Source organism: Chrysemys picta, chromosome 14, assembly GCF_011386835.1.
Source record: "Chrysemys picta bellii isolate R12L10 chromosome 14, ASM1138683v2, whole genome shotgun sequence".
Lineage (NCBI taxonomy): Eukaryota > Metazoa > Chordata > Testudines > Emydidae > Chrysemys > Chrysemys picta.
Window position 1 is genome coordinate 8426018 of NC_088804.1, and position 12406 is coordinate 8438423.

The 12406-nt window shown below is 46.8% G+C and overlaps 1 long non-coding RNA gene across 2 annotated transcripts; it reads left to right on the top strand.

Annotated features, from left to right (window-relative positions):
- The first annotated feature begins 8463 nt into the window (after positions 1-8463).
- Positions 8464-12161, top strand: LOC135975573 (uncharacterized). Of its 2 annotated transcripts, none has more exons than XR_010592488.1 (5): positions 8464-9144; positions 9393-9756; positions 9940-10578; positions 11099-11657; positions 11783-12161. It is a non-coding gene; the product is annotated as an uncharacterized LOC135975573 (long non-coding RNA). The 2 variants fall into 2 exon arrangements; XR_010592489.1 differs by having other exon boundaries at positions 10169-10578.
- Positions 12162-12406: the final 245 nt, after the last annotated feature.

Sequence of the window (12406 nt, forward strand, 5' to 3'; positions counted from 1 at the left end):
CCCCCCCCCCGCGTCCCGATATTTGTCTTTGGTGATCTGGTCACCCTACTCACGTTAAAGGCTGGGGCATGTTCATCACCCTTTGATGGAATGACAGACTTTTAATAAGTTTACACCATTCGGGGGTGTGGGGGTCCTGAGCAGTACAAGATGCACAGTTCTGGGGTGCAAGGCTGGGCCTGAGGGATATATAGGTACCGCCCTGTGTCTATTCATGACTAGCTGGGCAGAGCATTCGTGGATTCAGCTGGGCCTGACTTTGGATGCTGGTGGCTGTGAGTGAACAGAGCCTGGAGGGTTCACTGTTCACTAGCAAAGCATTGTCAAAGATCTCCAGGCTAGTGAGCAATGGGGACACAGCGGTTCTACAGTCCAGCTTGGGCCCTAGGGCAGTGGTTCTCAAACTAGGGCTGCTGCTTGTTCAGGGAAATCCCCTGGTGGGTTGGGCCGGTTTGTTTACCTGCCGCGTCCACAGATTCAGTTGATTGTGGCTCCCTCGGGCCGCGGTTCACCGCTCTAGGCCAATGGGGGCTGCGGGAAGCGGTGTGGAACGAGGGATGCGTGGGCCGAGGGATCACCCCAACCCGAACATGGGCTCTGGGCCCACCCAAGGGATTTCCTTGTTCATCACAGCTTCAGCTCAGCATAAGCCCCCTGTCCTTCCAACCCTTCCCTCGGGGCTGGGGCCCTCTGTGGACCAGGGGTCCTGCCCATTGGCTGGAAGAAGGCCCTGAGCCAGTTTAAAACCAGGCTATTTATCCAAAAGTTTGTTCATTTATCCCTTTGTCTATTAGTCCCTGGAGAATCCAGTTTGAAGTAGTATATGTGCACCTCTCCAAGGAGGGTGAGTTCAAAGGGCTGATGACAGAGGAAATACATTAGCATCCCGTCCCTCCTCCAGAAGTAGGGTTACCATTCGTCCGGATTTACCCGGACATATCCTCCTTTTTGTGCTAAAAATAGCGTCCGGGGGGAATTTGTAAATCACTCAAAATGTCCGGGATTTCCCCCCTCCCCGGCAGAGCAGAGCGAGCGGCTGGGAGGGCTGCAGGGAAGTCCCGGGCTGGACTCTGGAGCAGCTGTAGAGGAGCCGGATCCGCCCTGCATTCTGAGCCAGCAGCTCTCCCCTGCAGCCCGGTCCGGCAGCACTGTGCAGGGCCAGGGACCGGGTTTTGTTGTGCTGGGGAGCGCAGCCACGTGTCTGGCTCGCACAGAGCCCAACACCCTGTTCTGAGCAGCAGGGTAAGGGGGTCAGCGGGCAGGAGAAGGGGCAGGAAGGTTTTGGATGGGGCAGTCAAGAAATGGGGGGGGGGGTTGGGAGTTCAGGGGGGGGCTTTTGAGGGGGAGTGGAGAAAGTTTTGGGCAGTCAGGGTACAGGTAGGGGGTAGGGTCCTGGGGGGCAGTTGGGGGGGGGTCTTAGGAGGGTGCAGTTAGGGGACAAGGAACAGGGAGGCTTAGGTAGGGGGTGGGGTTCTGGAGGGCAGTTAGGAGGAGGGGTCCCAGGAGGGGGCAGTCAGGGGACAAGGAGCGGGGGGGTGGGGGGCTGGGAGTTCTGGGGGGGAGCTGTCAGGGGGCAGGAGTGGGGAGAGGGATCGGAGCAGTCAGGGGACAGGGAGCAGAGGGGTTTAGATGGGTTGGGAGTTCTGGGGGGGGGCTGTCAGGGGGTGGGGAGTGGTTGGATGGGGCGTGGAAGTCCCAGGGGTCTGTCTGGGGGTGGGGGTGTGGATAAGGTTTGGGGCAGTCAGGGGACAAGAGGCAGGGAGGCTTAGATATGGGGTGGAGTCCTGGGGGGCAGTTAGGGGCAGGGGTCCCAGGAGGGGGCAGTCAGGGGACAAGGAACGGGGGGAGGGTTGGGAGTTCTGGGGGGGCGGGAAGTGGGAGGGGCAGGGCTAGGGCGGGGCTCCTCCCGTCCTCTTTTTTGCTTGCTGAAATATGGTAACCCTACCAGAAGGTACATGCAATGCCCCAGTAACACACAGACGGAGAGGGGAGAGTGTGAGGGAGATGGTTTCTGTAACAATGTTTTGTCTCTACGTTTCTAGCACAGACCCTGGCTCTCTGAGCGACTCGAGTTCCTGCTCTGGGTCCTGCACAGTGGACTGGGTCACGTTTTCAAAACCCACAGAGTGTTTATCTGAATGATCCATCTTAGTTTGAGGAAACCAACAAAGAACAAAGGTAAAGCACCGGAGTGACTCACAGTGTGTAATTCAGTAACTGCAGGCACTTCGAACAAACTCACAGGGAAGGCAGTGGCAGAGAGATTAAGGGGGCCATTTTTATTTTTTTTCTCCTTTTATCCTCCCCTTCCTTTGTCCATTCTTCCCTCTTTCTTTCTGGCGTTTGTTCGTGCTACAGTCATCCCCTAGTTATGTAAACAGCAATGCACCCCATTATCAATTATTTCTTCATCTTCAACCTAGTTCTTTTCTCTCCCCTTTCACCTCTGTCCCTTTATTCAGCCAGTGTCTTTACCCCACACTCTTCCATGGGGAAAACCCAGTTGTGGGTTTGGAAGGAACCAGAGCCCAAGACTGAAGTTGGGATGACGGCTGGTAAACTTCTTAGCATGGGCGTCGGTTCCTTTAGTGTTGTTAATGTTTTCTTTGTAATGCTTTCCCCTTAGGAATCTAGGTGCTTGCTTAGAAAGAGCTGTTTGGTAACTGGTAATTGTGGGCGATACACTGGGCAGAGCCTAGTGAGGGAAAGGCGGCTGGGTTGTGGAGAATGTCAAAGTGTAAATCAGGGGGCTCTGCAGTCTTAACATGCCAGTCAAGGGGGAGTGTGTGTGAGGGGAAGACAGTCTCCCCAACAGCGGTGATGGCTGGGAGCTGGGAGCCGAAAGCAGGTGGACCAGGGAAGGGGAATACTGATACAGTTACCCTGGCATGTTCTCCTTGTGCTTAGCACAAACACAGAACCAGATCCTGCATCTTCAAGGTTACTATGGTTACGGCCGGGGCTCTGTTTCTTGGCCCAGAGCCAAGGGTGGGGGTTCAGGGTGCTGTTTAGGGGCCTGTGATATACAGGAGGTCAGATTAGATGATCTGTGGTCCCTTCTGGCCTTCAACTCTAGGACGACAGCTCTAAATATGACAATACAGGTGTGCACACTGCTACCTATCTGACTCGATTGTTCTAGCAGAAACATCTAGCTGGTGTGCCTACCCCACCATGCCACACGGCTTCCTATGCCTTCCCAGCTGCCAAAATATTCAATTGTCCCCGACACAGCAGCCAAAGCCTCCAGCTTCTTCCCTGAAGTTACTTAATTGTCAAGAGTCTTCAGTAGACTGAAGCTGAAAGCAAGGGCAGTGTGAAATACATGGAATGGAAAACCTGACCCACGCAGGAGCTGCTGCGCTGATTATATTCGATTTCTTCATATTCAAGTCAGTCAAAATATTAATTATTAATAGGGTGAATGAAGCTGCTGTAAAAATTTCCAACCTGCTCTACCCACAAGGATATAGACTATGCCACAGAATATAGACCCAGCTGGTCCTGGAGTAACCAGAGCCCTAATTAGGTCTAAAGGCCTTATCCATAGTGTCAAAGTCATCAGGTCTTCCACAGTTACCACAACCCTTCACACTGAAAAACAATGAGTAACGATATAAATATGCCCCATGCATCAACCTCAGTGTCCAATATTTCCATAAATCGGTCATAAGGAACACTGGGACACATCCTGAACTGGGAGAAGTAAGCAAAACGCGGCTTCTATCTTATTTCCTGCTAGTGTTTTATGGAATTAAATTTCTGAGTGAGATAATCAGGGACCATTGAGAGATCTGTCTTTCCCTCTCCCTTCAGTTCTAGCTCTCATTAACCTCCCCTCTACAATATAGCTGAATAACTCTATTTCATCTCCACTTCCTGTTGACACTTCTCTAGTTCTCACAAACATTGTCCTTACACCATCACAGACTAAACCCAAACCAGCCAGTGAAGTACAAATTGTTGCAGTGGAATTAGTTTCCAGAGCTGACTCTGCTCACTGGAAAACTCTAGAAGCCCAACCTCCTGAAAGCTTCAGGCCAGCGATGTGAGGGCTGGATGCTGACTGGAAGGTAGAAGTATCTCCAAGTGGATATCAATGGGAGTTGCTCCTCCCTGGGGGTCAGGGTGAACAACAGATCTGGGAGTTCAAGGCAACCCAAGTTACAGGGGGGGTCACTCACAAACAAGGCTGGAGAGGCCCTAATACTAGAGAAGAACAAAAGGGGAGATGGTTCGGGTCTTGGTTTTGCAAACTCGTCTGCTGGGAAAACCAAAGCCAAACCTGGGGTGGTTTGGATATGACAGTTGTAGCAGAAAGAGCCTGAAAGACAGGGCCTGGGACCAGATGAGGCCTGAAGCAAACATCAGCCAGAGTCAGGACGTGCTACAAAGCAAATGCTTGCTTACAACTTCACTGTCCAGTACACGAACTTGGTAAGGATGTGGCTGGTGTTGCTAAAACAGAGACACTCCTAATAAATACTAGGCACTAGCTAGTTACAAGAATACCCCACTACAGAGTTAAAATATAAATACACTCCCCGAAGATGGTTTGAACCAACAGGTCCAGGGTGGAAACGAAGCACGTGAGAGGGGAAATACACAACTTGTTTGTATCAGTGTATAAAAGAGGGGTCTCAGAAGGTACATCTGGCCAAGGGGACAGTGGGAAGTCCTACTGCTGACTGAGCTGGTCCATGTTCATGAGCATACATGTCCTAATGTCCATGCAGAGTCTATATGGTGCTAGTACCAGTGCTTTGTCGACAACAAACCTGGACAAGCGTCTTTGCCACTGAACAAGTCTGTTGTCTTTTGGGCAGTTTGACTGAGGTCTCCTGGGCCATCTCCCACTAACACTGAAACCCCTGCCTGGATTCCCTTGTACAGGAGGCACTGGCTGTCAGTCCCCGGGTGGGTCTACAGTGATCAGCCTAGAACACAAGATGGAGGGCACAGCACGGTGCCATGAAACGCAGCCAACAGGGTTAGTCCTGAGAGAGGCTGGGCACCCACAGCTCTCACTGGTTCCAGAGGGAGATGCAGGAACTCAGCACTGCTCAGAATTGGCCCATTATGATGGAGGTGGAACATTCCACTGTAGGCGTGGTGACCTAGACAAACGCAGAGGTGGGAACACGCAGGAGATGGGAACTATGATGTAAGCTTCCATAGGTGAGGGCTGTGTAAGTCCCACTCCATCCAAATCACAGGGAAAGGAGCCGTTCATGATCCTGGAATTCACTGTCACAGAGCCCCAGCTGGTGAGTCCAGATCTGAAGTGTAATTTGACTCATTTGAGAGTTTAGAGCCAGCCAGAGCCTTCCCCCTACAGCTCCCCTGGGGGGATGTGGGGCAGGTCACTTTGCCCCACTGAGGAGTTGGTGACGATGACCCACAACTCCCTGTTGTGATGCAGTGATTGATGGGTCAGCCACCAGGGGCTGCGGCATTTCACACCAGGATGTCGCCCAGAGCACATGGCTGCTGCCTGTAGGTCTGAGTACAGGGACTAGGGTGTTGGAGCAGGGCCTTCTGGGACCAACCTGCTTCCATTGCTAAAGATGGGAACGTGAGACACAGAAGGATGAAGGAAAGAATTTTTGTAAGGAGGAAGGAAACAAGGCAGGGACAAGACTGGGGTGGGGGGAGGAAATGAGGTATTGATAATGGAGGTGAGGGGGGAAATGGAAGTTGTTAGTGAGAAAGAAACACCAGGGGCTGAGGAAGGGACAGAGAAGAAAGAGGAAAGGAGAATGGGTGAGGAGAGAGACATGAAAAAGGAGTGGGCAAAGAGGCTGCAAGAGAAGAGAAAGGAGAAGCACAGAAGCAGTGGATGGGGTAAGAACCTGGACCGATTTCTTTAGCATCGGGTAGAATGCTGATTGTCTGTGTCAAGATGTAACTACTAGGGGTTAATAATGCCAGCATTTGTAGAATTCAAAAAGGAAAGAGTACAAATGGTCTATCTGAGAAGTGGCATCAGCTTGGTTCTTACCTGTCAAGAGATGACATTACAATTGGTACTACTCCTGTTGATTTGATCATTACATCTTGTCTGTCAGAAGTTCATATAGTACCACTCTAGTAAGAGAAACTGTTCCTATCAAGAGGTAAGGAATGCACCTTCTTGTAGCAATGGAGTGGAAACTAACCAATCTGAGTGTTTTTAGGTGAAGGAAGTGAATCTATCCTTTGCTGTCAAAGGCTACAAGCAGTTTCGTAAGAATTAAGCAATATACATAACCAAAGCTTCTGAGAGTTACAGAAGTATTTACTTGTTCTACTCAAGAATAAAGAAACCACTTATACCTACTAGGGTTTTAACAATACAGCTGATTGTATGGAGAGAAAAAGATAAACCAATACAGCAATTCATCACACAGAAGTTGAGCATTTATGTTGCCTGTTACAAAATGAATCCAAGGACAATTCATTTACCTGTTGCCTGACAAAAATGCAGTCTGTCAAATGTTGATCTTTGCAGCAGGTCATATTTTGAGATGCAAGGATGACAGACGGCTGTAGGTTACAGGAAGGAATTAGCTGATCCATCCTTTTAAGGAGCTAAGAAATACAATACGCCATTTGCATAATAGTAAATGATTCTGGTCATACTTTCAGGTGGAGGAAATGTAACTGATGAAATCTTCATCTCTAAAGAGCACAAGAAGTTGCTTTACTGAATAAAGCAATAAAAATGGGAGCTACTGGTTCAGATGTAAGTAGTCAGTAATTCTAACCAATGATGATGATCTTTGTTCCTTTTTCCTTCCAAAAAGTGCAACTAACCAGAGTGTGAAGATGAGCATTTCACCTGGTCTCGCATTTGCAGAGATAAATTGTCCAACCGATTCTATTTTATACAGAAGTGATCATTGTTGCTTATTTATCGAATGTCAAGAAATAAGTGGAACTGATCATTCCTATCAAGAGGTAAGGAAGGCACCTCCTCACAGCATGGGGGCAGGAATTAAAGGCTCTACTTCTATTTTCAGGTGAAATGAAGGTCTTCCAATTAAAGGGAGGATGATAAGAGGCTACTGAATTTAAGAAACAAAGTCAGCCAGGTAAGACCTGAACACGGGGAAGAAAAGCATCTTTTACTTCCAGTTCATAAAAAGGCAAGCAGCCACATATATGCTTCAAATTTTAGCCACGGAAGCTCACTGTACCTCTAAGAATCAAAGTCTTGGGGTAGAACATTGCTGACAAGTAGGTGAGCACTGAAAGGTCTCTTAAAGCTTAATGATCTGGATGCTAAGGAACCTTCTCCATTGATGACTCTTCATAGCTGGTAATGACTAATAATCAATAATTCTGTCAAACATTGATTGCAGGTTTTTCTAATATGAGATATGAACAGACCAGGTGGTCATTCCTACCAGGGAGAAGTGAGGGTAAGTGGTTGTCCCGGACAAGGAGGTAAGAAATACCAGTCTCCCAACATCCATGTGTATATCAAGTGGTGTGGATCTTACTTTCTGGGAGAAGAACTGTGGTGGACTTTACTTGTCATGGGGAGAATATCACAAGCGGACGCAAGACAAAGTAACATGGACTTGCCAGTTGCTCAATCCAGGAATTAGCTGATCCATCCTTTTAAGGAGGTAAGAAATGCAATACGCCATTCCCATAATAGTAAATGATTCTGCTCATACTTTCAGGTGGAGGAAATGTAACTGATGAAATCTTCATCTCTAAAGAGCACAAGAAGTTGCTTTACTGAATAAAGCAATAAAAATGGGAGCTACTGGTTCAGATGTAAGTAGTCAGTAATTCTAACTAATGATGATGATCTTTGCTCCTTTTTCCTTCCAAAAAGTGCAGCTAACCAGAGTGTGAAGATGAGCATTTCACCTGGTCTTTCATTTGCAGAGATTACTTGTCCAACTGATTCTATTTTATACAGAAGTGATCATTGTTGCTTATTTATCAAATGTCAAGAAATAAGTGGAACTGATCATTCCTATCAAGAGGTAAGGAAGGCACCTCCTAACAGCATGGGGGCAGGAATTAAAGGTTCTACTTCTATTTTCAGGTGAAATGAAGGTCTTCCAATTAAAGGGAGGATGATAAGAGGCTGCTGAATTTAAGAAACAAAGTCAGCCAGGTAAGACCTGGACACGGGGAAGAAAAGCATCTTTTACTTCCAGTTCATAAAAAGGCACGCAGCCAAATATATGCTTCAAATTTTAGCCACGGAAGCTCACTGTACCTCTAAGAATCAAAGTCTTGGGGTAGAACATTGCTGACAAGTAGGTGAGCATTGAAAGGTCTCCTAAAGCTTAATGATCTGGATGCCAAGGAACCTTCTCAATGGATGACTCTTCATAGCTGGTAATGAGTAATAATCAATAATTCTGTCAAACATTGATTGCAGGTTTTTCTAATATGAGATATGAACAGACCAGGTGGTCATTCCTACCAGGGAGAAGTGAGGGTAAGTGGTTGTCTCGGACAAGGAGGTAAGAAATGCCAGTCTCCCAACATCCATGTGTATATCAAGTGGTGTGGATTTTACTTTCTGGGAGAAGAACTGTGGTGGACTTTATTTGTCATGGGGAGAATATGACAAGCAGATGCAAGACAAAGTAACATGGATTTGCCAGTTGCTCAATCCAGGAATTAGCTGATCCATCCTTTTAAGGAGGTAAGAAATGCAATACGCCATTCCCATAATAGTAAATGATTCTGCTCATACTTTCAGGTGGAGGAAATGTAACTGATGAAATCTTCATCTCTAAAGAGCACAAGAAGTTGCTTTACTGAATAAAGCAATAAAAATGGGAGCTACTGGTTCAGATGTAAGTAGTCAGTAATGCTAACTAATGATGATGATCTTTGCTCCTTTTTCCTTCCAAAAAGTGCAGCTAACCAGAGTGTGAAGATGAGAATTTCAACTGGTCTCGCATTTGCAAAGATAAATTGTCCAACCGATTCTATTTTATACAGAAGTGATCATTGTTGCTTATTTATCAAATGTCAAGAAATAAGTGGAACTGATCATTTCCATCAAGAGGTAAGGAAGGCACCTCACAGTGAATCTGTTTCTACTTTCAGGTGAAAGAAAGGCAGTGCTGACCTCTCAAGGGAGGAAGATTCCAAGACATGGCTGAACTTAAGAATGCAGGCAGGCAGGTAATGATACCAGTGCAGATGCAAGAAAAGCATCTTATGACTCCAGTTTGGGAAAAAGCCACTTCTACATCATTTATTAAGAATGTAGCTGGTTGCCCCTCTGAAAATCACAGCCAGGCAATGTAAAATCACTGACAAGGAGGTGAACAGAGAAGAGCATCTGGAAGCCAAATGAAGCACATGTTGACCGATGGCTCTTCATAGCTAGAAAAACAAATAAAAATTCTCTGAACCATTGATGTTTGCAGGTGATCATCATTCAAGATGTGAGGGGACCAGGTGACCACCCATGCCAGGAGGAAATGAGTGAAATCGACTGTCCTGGGGAAGAGGTAAGAAATGCCCAGGCTCAGAGCACCCGAGTGGATATTAATGGATCTTATTAACTTGCAGGTAGAAGAACTGCTGCTGTTCTCACTTCTCAAGGGAAGAATGTGAGAAGCAGGTGCAGACTGTGCTAACGCAGTGGGCCTGGCCACCTGCTGAATCCACAGAGGGGACAGAAGAGCATTCTGTAGCTATAGTCCTGGGAATGGAGAGCAGCCGCCTGAGACAGTGCAGCCAGTTGCACTTTCCAGCTGTAAACATCCCTGCAGATCAGGGACCAAGGAGGTGAGTTTCAAGTTTCTCTTATTACCAAATGAATCTTGTGCCAAAGCAGCAGTTGCAAACCCAGTCAGGAATAAATACCAAATATTGGTAGTTCCAGCAGCAGATCGTACCTCTCCTGATAGGAGAGCAGAGGCTGTTGTGCTCTAGAAGGAATTGATGAAGCTGATCTGTCCATGTCTATAGGTGAGAAACACCATTTCTGTACCAGTCAAGTGGAAACGAATGGATCCTCTCCTACCTTCAGGTGCATCTGAACATTGAGGATATAAAAAACTTCAGGAAGCTCCTAGAAGAGCTGGGAGGGTTCTTACTGAAAGGAAAAAACTGAAATTAATCACTGCTGCCAAGAGGTCAAGAACTCACCTTCTCTTGACTTTCCAGGTTCAGTTCCTGGATCTGATTATTCTTTCAGATGAAAGAAATGAAACTTGCCTTGTATACCGGGAGAGGAATACTGCACGAGCAGCCTGACCCATTGCGAAGTGAAGAAAGCATTTTTTCCTTGTGGATAAGGAGTAGTTCAGGTAATGATACCAGTGCAGATGCAGATTTCATAGGTTATAGGAACCTATGAAATCTGTTTGAAAGATTGCAGGTGAATGTACCTCTGGTCAGCTCACCACAGCCTCGGTGAATATTTCTATATTGGTTATTTGCCAAGGGAATAAGGTTGGGGAAAGCACCATAAAAATGTAGGACACCCCAAGATTGATTATAAGTAATGCTGTGTCAAAAATTGATTGTTACACCTGATCACACATCCCAAGATGCATGAAGAGTCGAGGGCCATAGCAGACAACAGGGGTTCCTCTTTATCAGAAGGTAAGGAATATACCCGCTTATAGCATCCCAGTTCAAATTCAAGACTTTGGTTTTTCTTTCAGAGCCTATGTTATATGTCAGGAGGGGAATGCTGCCAACTAATTGAGAACAAAGCAAAGTATGTAGCCAGAGCCTCTGAGATGCAATAGAATCATCCTGTGAGTCTATTCATGGAAAAGGAGAGTAGCCACTTATCCCCAGCAAGTGTTAAACCACGCAGCTGGTTGCATCTCTCCAAACACAGCCACGCTCAGACCATTCCCGGCAAGGAGGTGAGCATCTAAGGTTCCATTTTGCCACCTAAAGTAAATGAAAAATGATAATTTTAGTGAAGAGCCCTCCAGACACCAAACAAATCTGTCAGATATTGATCATTACAGCACCTCGCACTTCTCCGGATGTCAGGAGAGCAGAGGGCTGTGCTTTTCAAGAAGCAATTAGAGAAGCTGATCATCCCCTTTCATGAGGTGAGACATACACATTCTCAGAGAGTTCAGGTGACAATAATGGATCTGGTCAGTCTTTCAGATGGAAGAAATGCAGCTGAGCTGATCTTCCCAGACAGGAAGGCTTGGAAGTTGCAAACAATCATGATAGCGAACCATTTTTGTTGACCAAAGGAAAAATGGAGCTGGGTGCTGGCTACAGGTCGGTAACATTGGTATTTAGACAGCTCAGTAAATAAGAGGGCAACTGACCACAGTGAGAGGTGAGTATTTGAACTGCTCTTGCAAGAGATTAGCTGTGCTAGTGATTATATTTGTGCAGAATTGTTCATTGCACTTTATTGTCCTTTAGAAGTGCAGGAAGAAGATACATGAAGTGGATCATTCCTGTGACGAGGTAAGACGTGCTCCGTCTCATGGCAACAATCTAGAAGTCAATGATTCTGGGTTCATTTTCAGATTCTTCTGCCATTCAGAGGGGAATACCACAAAACTGATGACGGCCATTCTTGCGGAGATCTAAGAAAAGCATCTCCTCTCTCTAGTTAAGGGACCACCTATCAAGATTTAGACATTGCAGAAGATGTTACCTCTCAAAAGGAGAGCAATGCTTAGACCATCACTGACAAAGAGGTGAGCATTCAATGTTCTCTTCATGCTAAATAAATCGGATGCAAACCAACATTTCATTGTAAGACCCACAAAATCTGAACATACCTAGTAATAATAAAGTATCTTTTAAATACGGTTCATTACAGCTGACTGGGCTTCAAGCTGTGGGAACAGTAGGAAGATTTATGCCAGGAAGGAGAGCAGTTGGTTCTGTCTGCCAGGATGGAAGCAATGAAGTGAGTCGTACCTTATCAGAGGAAAGCACTGGAGATTGGCGAATAGTGGGACACAGACTGTATCTCAGGGTTTGACTGAGGCAGGGTGTGTAACCATAGCAACCAGTGGGTCCTTTCCCATTGTGGTCCTTGCTCGCATGCACAGGGTCAAACTGATCGCCATGTTTGGGGTCAGGAAGGAATTTTCCTCCAGGGCAGATTGGCCAGAGACCCTGGAGGTTTTTCGCCTTCCTCTGGGGCATTGAGCAGGGACCAGCCCTTAGGGCCATTTAGAAACAGACAATAAAAAATAATAGAAAGTGAAATGTGTCCCCTTTCATCATTGCCTCTGTGCTTCTTTAAAAAAAAAAAGTTGTCCTCCCCCCCCTCCACACATGACCCTTCCCCATCTCTCTGCACACGGGACCTTCCCTCCACAAGCAGTGTGTCACCCTCCCCGACCCCCTGCAATCATCACAGCTCTCCCCACTTGTTTCCTTTGTTTCCTCTCCCTGTATCTATTCTATTTCCTCTTCCATCCCCCCTTTTCTGGGG